This window comes from Ptychodera flava, assembly GCF_041260155.1.
Source record: "Ptychodera flava strain L36383 chromosome 3 unlocalized genomic scaffold, AS_Pfla_20210202 Scaffold_27__1_contigs__length_13241970_pilon, whole genome shotgun sequence".
Taxonomy (NCBI): domain Eukaryota; kingdom Metazoa; phylum Hemichordata; class Enteropneusta; family Ptychoderidae; genus Ptychodera; species Ptychodera flava.
In genome coordinates this window covers 5,371,254-5,384,473 of record NW_027248281.1, presented here as the reverse complement: position 1 = coordinate 5,384,473, position 13,220 = coordinate 5,371,254, and the positions used below count along the sequence as shown (strand labels likewise).

Sequence of the window (13,220 nt, the reverse complement as noted above, 5' to 3'; positions counted from 1 at the left end):
AAGTACAATAATGGAAGTTGACATGCATATCATATTGACATTAGTGTTAGATTGTTTATTATAATTGCATGTATGTTTTGATATGTTTCAAATTATTCATTTATAGTGAGTTTTTGAAATATTGTATTAATTGTTATCAGACAAAGAAAAAAGGTGTGTTTCCAGTAACCTGACATCCTTGTCTTAATAAATCATAAATCTTTAGGGTCAGAAAATTTTTAAAAATTGAGGAAAAATATAAGCTTATCAAAAATCATGCTTGACTCTGTCAAGTCTTGCAATTTTTTTCTGTGATCATGTCTGTAAATATTCCACCCACCTACATGTACACTGTATTCTAAAAATTATGTTATAGGAAACACATGTTTTAATACTAGTTTGTTTTTAATGCCTTAGTCGGTGGCTGATGAAGTAACTGCTTTCCAGACTTTTCCCTACAGAACTCATACACTGTTGGTCCAAGGACAAAAAGCCATAGCATACATATGCATGTAATATTTGGCAATCTAAGATTGCTGTAAATCATATCAGTGTTCTCTCCAGGGGGTTTTACCATGGCAGTTAAACCCTGCTTTTTTAATACCGCCCCACTTTCTCACTTGCCCTACTTTATTTTATTCTGCCCTCTTTCCTAAAGTTGTTGTCAACAGGTGGTTCAACGTGTGGAGCGGTCTCAGTCAGAAAAATGTAACAACTTAGCCGGCTATTGAACCACTCTTTTTTGGGAGTGGAGATTTAGCTGAGCGGTTCTCTCTGTGGCCTCTCCGCTAGGCGACTGATGCCGTATGTTGTCGGTTCGAACCCGATTGAAAACTAGCCGTATTTTTTGAACCTGAGGGAACACTGATTATGTATATTGTTGTTATTACTTCAGTTTGCTTGAAATACTATTGCTTTAATTACTATTATAAATGAATAATAATAATTATTATAATGCTTATTACTATCATTATGATTATTACCATGTAATTGTTCAAAGCACTTCTTTGATGCATGCTAAGAAGCCATTACATGCTTAGTAGGCATAAGTGTGACCAAGCTGTATGTTTATTGCAATTTTCAGCTGCCACTGGGTATCTTTGATAAGAACGAATGTAAGACAAATGACATTATTGAAATCATGCTCCATCTACAAAAGTATGTGCCTGGAGTGCGAACCGAAGATGAATTAGAGAGCGTAGAAGCAAGGTATGTCTTGTTTGATGTTTTTACGGATTTGTGAGCACACCTACACTGAAATGAACTGATTATTCTAATCACAGTCCCTTCACACACCGGTTGGGAAACGCCTTGGTTCATATTGTTATAATGCGCCTTATGATTTGATAAGATGTCTGTGTTTGTAATTGTAGGGCTTCATTCCGATTTGAATACAATCCACCCCGCATAAAGAGAAGCAATACAGATCCCACTTGCCAATAAATGTGTGATGCCTTGAACTGAAATGTTTTATTCACAGTATCAATGAGAGGTGAAATGTCTTGCACTGTATAAAAGTCCTTATGTACAGATAGTGGACCTAGACAGAGTCTGAGTCACTCAGTTTAGTTTGATACAATTTTCTTTGCCATAACATTACAGGGAAGTCGTGGCATCATCAATGAGAGCAGTGCCACTGGGTGGTGATCAGCTGACATGTGAACGGATACGGGGTGCTCATATGGCCAGACTTGATGGTGATACACCTGAGGAACGCTTGGAGGGAACATTTTCAATGATTGAAGATTTTCATGAAAAAATGAATTTCTTACAGGTTTGTGGTTAATATATTATTCCTTCTCTTTATGTATCTCAACCTGTTTCAAACCAACCTGCAATCTTGTCATATTCTAATATTTGTCCTGAATTTTTTTAGTCCTCATTGTATTTTCACATTTGATGTGATTGACAACAACACTTCATCTACTTAAGATAACATTATTTCCAGGATACATTTTTAACACAGTTTAGATAATTCACTGTACACTGAGTTGCTAAAAGTAACTTTTCCAGTTTTATCAAGTATACAAGAGACATGTATGACTGGCTTTTACATGAGATATATTATCCATTCATTTATTTAATTTTTATGTTTCTTCATCTACTAAGCTATTATGGACAAAATGTACACTATGAGCAGTGCCAGAGAAGGGGGAACCTTAAGCCAGTTGAGAAACCTGATCAACAGGAGAAATGTGGTTGCTGATGTAAGAAAGGATTACCATGCTGTGGCTGATTTCTTTGACCTTGCTACAGATGTCCATGTTCTTGTGGCTATCGCTGAACATCTTGGCATGGACAGTCTGGACGCAAAGGTGAAATTTCCAAAACGAATGCACCTTAAACAAGAAGAGGAAAAATATGTCTACCTCAAGCATGTGATTGGCCAGATAGTTGACAGATTTGTGTACAACAGAATGAGCCAAAGTCTGCAATCCATTGAGAATGATGAAGCCAACAGAAAGATACAGAACAAGACTATGTATACAATTATGCAACTGGATTGATGAAATATGGACTGCTCAGACGAGTTGCCATCATGACCACAGCTGCCGGTGATGGCGAAAGGTGTATGCGAAATTGGCGTTACTCTATGTTGGTGTTTCATACCACTCACAAGACAAAATACAGACTGGAAAGCTTCCTACTACAAGCTGCCACAAAATCCCTTCTTTCTCCAAGGCTCAGTAAGCAGGTCATGTGGAACAGATTTATCAATCTGTCTGGAGGTGAGGGAAATAACCTGGATGGTGATTACGTAATGGAACTCTTGAATAGACTTGCCAAAAAACGTATCAAGACACTTGGACCAAATCACACAGCACAGGCTGTAATGATGATAGGGAAAACTTTAATGTGTACGAATGATATTGAGAAGCACATGCTTCGAGAACTGAATTTGGCACCTGAATCCCGTGTTCATACTAAACAGAGTGTGTCTACTGATCTTGGAAAAATGTTTGATGAATTAAAGAATAGGTCAAAGGTACTTAACTTCATTCCAGGTCGAAGCCATGGACACTTAAATTGATAACTCCAGTAATGATATATTTTCTGACATAGATGCTCACCTACTTCATAAATGGATTAATGGCAAGAAAATTGAATATTCAGGTGGTAAATGGGCTTTTTAAAGGGACGCTGTCTGGAGTTACAATTATGTTAATTTTTCAATAACGCAAAATTCAAATTTGTATTTCAAGTTGATTTCAAAATTGACACCAATCAGCATGTCAACTCTGTGATATTATTATTGGAAGTAATAAAGGATTAACAGTCATTGTTTTATATATGTTTGGAAGCTTTGGGGATGTTTTGGGGATTTTTTTCATGTTTCATAACATTATGAATAAAAGTAAGCCAGGTAAGATGCAGTTTATGTGTTTGTTTCAGTGACTACTACACAAACATACACAGCTCTTTCAACATGGCACATCATACAGCTTACTTTGGCACTAATCTTCATTTTCAGACTAAAGGAATTATATTCTCTTTTGCTTTACATCGGCAATAAATATATTTGCTTGTCAATACAGTATGTGCTGTTGTACAAGACGTACACTGGTATTTGTTGAAAAAAGAATCCACGTTCAGACTAAAATTAATTTGACAACAATGAAAACGCACTTCACACACATTGGCTGGTGTTGATAAACCAAATATTGTGTATGTCAACATTTTTTAAAGAGTATACCAACACACTGTAGTTGGAATATTCAACAAAAATGCTGAAAATATTAAGTTCCTTTGCTGTCATAAGAAAAAATCAACAGTAATTTGTATTATTTGCTATGTAAAACTCTAACATGATTTCAGTGAGGTGTCGACATGAGTGGAAAAATTTGGAAAACCAATTGAGTAGGCCAAAGTCTTCAAGAGAATTTTCTAGTTTGATCTGATTGTTGGAACATATCAAACAGCTGTTGATTGCCATAGCACTCTGGAATCACAAAACATAGACTTCAACACTCACATATCGCACAAGACAAAAACTAATACAGTGTGTTGCACAAACAGCAGATTTTGTATTAAAGTCCAAAAATAAATATACATGTACATATGATTCTGAAAAAAATATTTACGACAGATTTTTCACGAGAGTTGCACTGAAAGTTGTGTGTATATATATATTCTAAAAATGAATGCACTGTAAGACTAATCAATGTAATTGCTGATTATTCTCCAAATCTCTGCTGCAACACCACAGTCATAAACATATTCTGTTAAAAGATCTTCCTGACAATGAATATAATGGACATTTTGCACAATGTCAGTAATTATGGCATCTGTCAAACCTGTAATTAGGGTAGGTGAAATGAATCCCTTTTGTCCTTGTGACTCTCTGAAGGAGATAATGTCCTTTTCAATTGCACTCCTTTGTTCATCATTAATGTCATGTGTTTGCCTGTCAATTTCAATTATTGCATGATATGAGGCACGATTCATTTATGCAAATGAGATTTTGGGTAGCGAAGGGTAGCGGAGGTAGCGGACCATAATTTCAAAGTTTCATCTATTTTTATCTACTTAGCAATTGTTTAAAAGTATAGTACTTGCTAAATGTCAAACAATTACACCAAACTAGCAACCTTTAACGTGTCAATCAAGCGCAACACGGCACGCACTATATTCTGAGCTCGGATGGTTATGTCTGCCATGTGTGAGTAACTAGTGCAAACAACTTCAGCCAGCGGGATCGACTGTACAGCCACGGTCCCGGAGAGACGTGGTACATCTACCGAACACTAACTACGTTCCTGGTTTTCGTTCAAGTTAGAGAAGGATATAGTGGTAAGTGCCCACTGCTTTGTATTCCTATATGACACTATGCGGCTGTTATGAAGCTATAACCTTTCCCCATTTTTGTCGCGGTAACTTGTGAGCTGCAGCGGTTTCTACAAGTCACTCGACCCTAGGCCCCTGACCGTCTCGATTGTGAGCTGCAGCGGCTTCTACAAATCACTCGACCCTAGGCCCCTGACCGTCTCGATCACTTCGGAACGGTGACTTCGGTATGAATGAAACTTGTATCATTATCATCTCGAAATTATGTCCTCAGAGTTTTCGATGCTAATAGCACTTTGAAAGACTTTAGTTGAATCTTGTAACGTCTGGAACGCACCTGAATGGGCTCGACAGATACATTGTATGCGGTGGGACGCCGTATTACGCCGGGAACACACAGCACGTTATTCAGGGCACAGTGTGTGGTTAACACAGCGGCCGCCGTTGTGCATACCACGGCGGCCGCTATGTAATTCTGATGCAGGGCCAGGCCGGGCCAAATAAAAAAGAGGTCGGCCAGTTGCGAGTTCGGCCAGTAGGAGTATGGTTATATGATGAGACTACATTGTTCTTCTATTTTCTAGGTCTCGCTAAAATTATAATGTGAAAGCGATGTCATGTCATTCATGAGCGCGATGTTTGCAAACTTCCCCATGGATTGGAGGTTATCTCGCTTCAACGCTAACTACACGATGAAATCGGCTGCGCAGTGTATGTGGTACATCGTGTTTTGCTTTCCATTAAAAAAACTTAAAACCTACGATTTACTACCATAAAAACCATAGCATAAAACGTTATTCATCCAACGATCAACGATTAAGTCATTGTTACTGCTTGCTGCGAAAACGAGCCCTGCCAGTCCTTGGCATGTTCTTTTGGGAATGACCAAGCTACCCGAGTGGCAAAGGCTACGGATTCGCAGCAATGTTTAATACTGCCAATTTGTACCTTTCGATCGTACGCCCTACCCGCGATCTGCTGAAAGGCTGAGGGCCACCAATGTGTTTTTCAGAGTGGAACGTCTTTTCATTGTTTACTGAATGTTCAACAAAATAACATCATTAAACATCACTGTTGAATGTGAAGAGAAAATGTACGCAATCATATAAGTGGCCGACCTCTCCCACTGGCCGAGTTGGTCGGCGCGGGCACTGGCCGAGCTCGCAACTGGCAGACGGCCGGTCGCAGTCCTAGCCCAGCGTACGACGCCGTTTGTTCCCGGCCTTATACGGCCTCCCCGGTCCGTATAAGTCTGGGGACACACAGCATTGTACACAGGGCTAGGGCCGGGTCTATCAAAGTCACCAAAAACTACGAACAGCTGTCTGCGCGCTGCGCTTGGTCGTAAAGTGTCTGAGCTCTGCATTTGTGTATCGAAACAGCTAAATTGTTTGTTCAGAAGCCAATTTTCCCAGGAAAGATGCACGATATATTCAGTAAAACGTCATGAAACAAGAAAGATATGACAAGGTAGAGGTGAGCACAATTAGCGACAAGAGAGTGTTGGGGTCGAAACGGCTAGGTGTCGAGGTGACTTACTCCGAGCCCGGGACACAGTCCTACTGCAGCTAACATTATGAGCTCTGTCTCCAAAAATCTCTAATCTTTCAGTGGAAGCGCAAACCTAGTCTGGCAGAGACCCTGCGATTCGCGTTCTTCCCTGTTGGAACACGCGCGCGCCCTTCAGAGACGCGACGCGAATCCCAGGGTCTGGACGTTCTTGCAAGCGACCGGTCGGATTTCTGCCTGATCCGGGTACTTTATAGAACTCCACACATCCGTTAATCAAAAAAAATGACAGGTAGCATAGCCAAATAAAATTAAAAATGAAAAATGAAAACATACCGCGTATATAGGTCTACCAGCTACTAGTATATATTCTCTCCGCCCAGTTAGATAGGTTTTTCTTTTGACGTCACTACCCTTATGAATATTCATATACTTGCAAGAACCGACAGTCGCTGTGTCTGGCAGCGCGTGCTCACAGCTGCACAGCCTTCGAATGCAGGCCCATCGCGACGCGCACAAAACAAGGCACAGCGACTGTGGAGAGTCTAGCGCAAACCGTGCGCGTCTGGGCCATGTCAAACATGTGCTTCCAAAGGAAATCTGGAGATATTTTGAGACAGAGCTCACTCTTCTTTTGTTCAGTTGTCCCTTGGTCCTTCGCTATGACCCTTCGTTCAGCCCTTTCCCAGTGAATGTAAGCCTTTACCATTGGCGTCACATTGCCTTTGACTGTGCATTCAAATCCAGCTTAGAATACCTAGGCCAGTCCAAACATTCAATAATTGTTGTATCTTAAGGAATGCTCTTTCCCCTATATATTTCCTCTTTGTCTACATATATTTGAAGTTTTTCTATGGGCGTGGGTGAAAGAGATTTTATTATATTATATCATCAAGTGAAGTAAGAATACTTAGATTATGTGTTAATATTATAGTATTCTTGGGAGTTTGAAACTAAATCTTGGCTTATAAATATAAAGTTCACGAGCATATCCTTTGGGAAAAAAATTAATCAGAAAGTCAGCCAATGCTGAAGGGGTAAGCCTAATTTACGTTTCACATTCCATAATCATGTACCAAGTTCCCATTTCTTATGGTTTGCAATTCACTCAGAATTTGCAATTCACTCAGAATTTAATTCAGATGCGTGTCTGACTTTGCTGAGAATAAATCAACATGGAATGATAAACAATCTTTATTTCCTGGCATGCTGTACTATCAAAACATTTTCAAGATTTCAGTGTGTTAACGCTCATGGCATGTTTCAATTCCCAATAACAATCAAAAGCTATGTTTCTTGTACCAAACTAAACTAAGGGAGACTTCAGTAATTATGAGCAATGGGTCGGGGGTTGATTGGTATGCATGAGATTCAAGGAGACACTCCGATCCTTTTTTTTCTCAAATTCTACCCTCCCCAAAGCTTGTATTCACAAATCAAATGAAACCGTCCACTTCTTAACATCAAGATGGCAAATTCTCTGACATATTGGGGAATAGCAATTCTGTTTACATAGTAATATAATAAATCTTGCAAATTGCAACATCAATGGTCTCCACGATTGGATTGAAAAATTGTGCTGCCTCATTTCCATATTTTAGCATAACAATATTAGCATACTATTTGCATAAAATTTAAGTACCTGTCACAACTTTCCTCAATATGTCACTCTACACAGTAGACATGATGATCACATGATAAATACACTCTCAAAAAGCAATCGAGAATAACAACTTTGTAACTACATGGAACTTCACTGTGTATCAAGTGAAGTTACATGTAGCATAAAGCCGGTCAGTTTTCTAGAAAAAAATGTCCTTTGAAGTTGAAACACTTCGTAAGAGTATTGACAATGATAAATACTGAAAGGTTTAATCCTTCAAAAACTACCACAAAAATACAGAGTTGAAAGAAGAGTCACATCCCAAAGTGGCCTTACATGTCTTATACAGTATTTTGTTACATGTTTGTCAAGTGGGTAATTCCAGCACTCTGCCACATTAATGGCCTGTGGAGAACTGTGATTATAAAATACAATTTTATACTCTTTTAATGGGGTCCAGTAGCTAAATTAGTGACAGAAGTTGCAGTTTAGGGCTTCATCAACTTGATTTATTTTGAATCATGGGGGAAAAAGTGCCAAGGTTGTAGAAGTGGTGATCAAAGACTCAGAGTCACAAGCTTTCATTTTGAACTCACTTCGGTGTGTATGTGATTTGTCCTTTTAAGGCTATAGGAGTTGGGTGAAGATGTTGTCATGGATACATGTCCTAGGACACTACCATGGATCCCAGTCCTGAGGTCGCTGTCATGAATTTCTGTCCCAAGGATGTTGATCATAAAAGTGATAATTGTAAGTTCTGAATAATTTTCCTGATGCAGTATAAATATATGCCAGATAGACTTAGATGGTATCATGCACCTAGAAGTCATGTTATCATGGTACAAATACTGGGCAACAGTATGTGTGTACATATAGGAATAAATATGACCATTTTATGCATTTGTTGTTGTTACTTCCTTGTTTTGTCGTAGTTGAGCAAAGGCACTTCTGCAGTTGTGGACTCAAATAACCAATGGCTCATTTGCATATCAACCAATCCGATCACTTCAAAAAAAGATAAACAAGATGTCATCAAAATCAAACACTCACATGATGAACTACATGTATACTATACATAAATTTCATTCCAAAGTATCACTTTGTTTGCTTTTCAATCTTTTAGGCCAATATGAAGTTGGTTTCTCATCATCAAACTTATTAATATAGACCAACTGCATCAACCTCCCTCCTAAAATATCAGGGGCTGTACGTGCCATATACATGTACCTGAAACTATCAATTGCCAAGAAAAATTGCAAACATGATAGCGTGTGCATGTTTGGTAAATAAACTTTTTCCCGGTGCCTTGGGATTCATCAACTGTCTCAGAATGCTCTTGTTCTTGCATCTTGCAAATTTCTTGGGGCATGGTGCTCACAGAACATGAAATTGATAGACTGGAAGATCAGGCTTCATTAAAGTCTAGAGTGTTTTAACTGAAGGATATTTGGCATTGTAAGTAGATCAAGTCTCCCGTTCAGTCATTTGAAAATATGAGAATGAAAGTTACTTTGTTTTTAAAAGCTTCTCATTTTTAGCCTTCTTTCTCCACTATCATGATTTGGGAATATTCTCCTTGTTAATTGTTTTTTTACCTAAAAGGTAGTAAAACTTGTGAAGCAAAACATGTCCCATACATTGCATTTTAACATAGACTTGAAGATTTGAAGGTCCCTGAAGACAGAGATACTGTAAACATGATTTTCAGACTAAAGCTGTTACAACATATAAAGCCAAGTGGTTGAAAATACATATAGTTATGGCTCAATACTGCTTTTTACTGACTCTGCAGGTGGGAAAGTGATACTGTCTGGCAGGTGTTCCCAAATCATGATTGAGTAGTGCTCATAAGTTATCTTTTCTTCTGCAGTGTCAAATACAGACATTCTGCATTTCTAAGATGAATATTCAGTTACATGACCGCAGGTGAAAATATTTAGTTTTGCTAAATGATTTATACATGATGTATGCTTTGTTTTTGCTTAGCTTCAAGGGAAAAGATGCAAAGGAAAAGAAAGCGCCATGTTCTTCTGAAAATGAGAAGAGAAGCCAAAACTGGTCAGTGAATTGTTAATGATATACTGACGCCTTGCCAGTGTACTGAGTGGTTGAAAGGACAACACGTACAGTACATGTACATGTGTTTGCCTGTTAAGTTGTGAGTTACCTGAAATTAAATAATTTCCTTTAATTCTTAAGTTAAGGGGAAATTATTTTGGCAACTTGCAGTCATTAGGGCCTACAGCCAGTCAGTATGTTTCTAGATATAGACCTCATTTATGCACACTAGAGGGACACAGTACAATAAATTACCCACAATACTCTTTGATTTGTATCCTTGAAGGTAACTTTTCTAAAAACTTTTTCAGTTCTGCATGTAAGCACTAGTGTGCAGCATCAGAATAATTTTTAAATTATATCTAGTAAAAGTACGTTTAGATATTTCAGTGAATTTTGAAAATAACCACTAAACAACCATAAAAGTCACATTCTGCGGGTACTACAAATGCCATACTTTTTAGGCAGCAAGTTATGACAAACTGAAGGAGTCATTCTCTCAGAAATCTTAGCATGCAAACTTCTTTTGTCATTTCCATTGCAAAAAATCAATATCCTTTTGTTTCATAAAACAGGTGCAACTAGTCTCCCTACTTTCCATCACATTATTCTGTATGGCTGAGGACAATCTCTGGCAAATTTCACAAAAATGCTATCTCCTCTCTCAATTATGCATAATTTTCCAAATATTTAAAATGAGAATTGAGAAGAATGGTGTGCATAAAAGTACGTTTTCAAAATTTTGATAGATAGTCTGTGAATTTGTCTACACATGGGAGATATAGTAGACTTCACTCAAGTATTTCCGAGGATACAAATCGCAATAAATTATGGGAAATCTACAGTACTGTACGTGAGGGATGAATGATCATCGATAGGGTTTCTTTGTTCCTCTCACTCATGGCAGCTTGGATGTGGCACTGACGTTGAAGTAATGATGATATTAAACTTGGAATTTTATTCTCCTTCCCAAGTTTTCTGCAGTAATACCTCTTCTTGACCTTTATCCTGTCCTTTCTTCCCTTTTAAGTGAGGTATAAACTGCTTTTGTGAAAAGATCTCCACCATCTCTGAGTCTGATCCTGTCACATCCGAGTTCCATTAGATATGTGTATAAATACATGTAGGTTGCATATATTCATATCATAAAACCAGATTCTGTGGTATCCAGGGAAATTCAGTTAAACCATTTTTATATTGACCATTTTTCAAAACAAACTATACAATCCTAGTTGACTGCAACCTATCTATTCAGAACAACTCTCAGACACTGTGTTTGATGTTCCCTCAGAACAGTAGCTGTAAGTTTTGATGATTTTATTATTAATTTTATTCTCAATTGTACCAACTGCACTGTCTTCTTCTGTTGCAAAAAGCACGTTGCATGTCCAGTGTTCAACTTGTGAAGACAGCATATATCATATATTAAATTGTGATTGTTAGCAAATTAATTTTAGTCCACACCAAAATTCACAGTGCACTTTGATTAGGTGAAAACTTGACATTTCAAGGGAGAAGAAAAGATAGTTAAGTTGGTACAAAAACAAATATTTTTTTAAATCAGAAAAGTAACAGGTGACTGTACTGTTTTAAACCTAAATTAGACTGTCTGATGATGTGTGTTTTTGTGATGTCTATACAAATGTGTAGTTTATGTATTACAGCTAATCAAACCAGTCTCAAAGTGGCCTTTCAGTTAGGATGTAGTGGATGCTAAATGTAGTTTTTATCTATACTGTATTGCATTATTCAAGTTAAATTCCATAGAAACTATGTCAGTTAAGCAAGTGATCTCCCTCCATTCAACCCCATTGCTTCAAAATCTGAGACAGTACCGCAGACTGCTTCGCTTTAACAAGGTATATCTGTGTGATTGTTTGCTTTGAATGGGATCTTTAAAACTGGTTCCTTTGTAAGAGTCATGCCATGGATTTTACTTGGGAGGGCTTAGGAAGGAATTATCATGGGGTAGATAGAATATTAGACAATGTGAGGGGCTAATACTCAAGTGTAGGCTATCATTGAACAACACTAATTTTGATGCATTGCAGTATCTTGAATCCATATAATCATCTTTCTACCAGGCTCCATAGACAAACCATAGAAATAAATACCACCTGGGAGAAAGAGGATTAAACAAACTGACATTCTGAGCATGTAATAAAGAGTTTAAAACAATGATCAAAGTTCAGTGTCCTCATGTCTCTAATTTTTAAATTGTTCAATTTCTCATTTCTTACCTTTCCATAGGAAGGAAGCATGCTACATTCATGGATGAAAAGTACCACTGACTGAGGCTGAGGAAGAAGCCATAGACAGGCACTTTTTGTCACAGTAACAAAGTCTGAAGCTGAAAAATACCTAGTGCAGGGAAAAGTTTTGTACAACAGGGACTGGAAATAACTGAAATGGCATGTTAAAAGCTGAGCCATAGCATTAGGAAAGCAAACATTTACAGGAGACTACAATTTCACATAGACTACTCCTAGGCAATGCAAATGCAGGATCATATTAATTATCACACTGGTATGATTATCCAACCCCCATGTGGATTGCATCTTCATGTAAATGATACATACATGTACAAAGGAGTAAAATTGATAGGATGATGTAATTCTGACAAACTTAAATAGCTTTTTAATCCCTAGACACAAGGACAATGTATTTGAGCATATGCAATGTTACTTTCTTTCTGATATTATCAAAATTTGCTAGCCATTATTATTTTTATGTCTGGAAATATTACTTTGGCAGGTGTGAACTGAGGAAAGTGCACCATGACCCACATATGTCCAGTAATTTTCTTCAAATGTGATAAGATCTGTAATGTCAATGTGATGGCCTGCTATCTGTTTAATTTATTATCATGCAAAGGGAAATACAGAAAAACAGCAATACTTCGTTAGTGATTTTGTGTCTTCTCACTGAATTGCAAGCACAAACATTGTGAATTTCAAATAAGATTTCATTCAAACATATTTCTTTTTATCACATGCAAGAGGTCTCTATATATTTCAATTAAAGCACCTATTTACCAATTTGAACTGTATCATCTTTCTTGAGTTCTTTTTCAGGGGTGTCATAATGTTAGTTGCATTATGGGTGAACAAGTTCAACATCACCTTAGAGTTTGACGATGTTGAGTATTGTGACTTTTGATGGAAAAATGCCTTTACAGATATTTTCTTTGCATGTGTGTGTTTCATCTTTCATGTAGTGAGAACCGAGAATCAGTGCTATACAATATCTTCCTTTCACACTAATTTTGCTCCTACAGCACAACACA

The 13,220-nt window shown here is 37.6% G+C and overlaps 1 long non-coding RNA gene across 3 annotated transcripts in view; it reads left to right on the top strand.

The window, feature by feature from the left end:
• The window catches only part of LOC139126325 (uncharacterized), a 426,578-nt gene extending 413,600 nt beyond the window's left edge, over nt 1-12,978 (top strand). The window contains exons 1-3 of one of the 3 annotated variants that reach the window (XR_011550531.1): nt 4,391-4,770; nt 8,510-8,626; nt 9,863-9,935. This is a non-coding gene — a long non-coding RNA (uncharacterized lncRNA). Of the gene's footprint in view, nt 1-4,390; nt 4,771-8,502; nt 8,627-9,862; nt 9,936-12,184 lie in introns of those variants that run through there. The other 2 variants (XR_011550532.1, XR_011550530.1) reach the window with 2 other exon arrangements.
• The last annotated feature ends 242 nt before the right edge of the window (nt 12,979-13,220 follow it).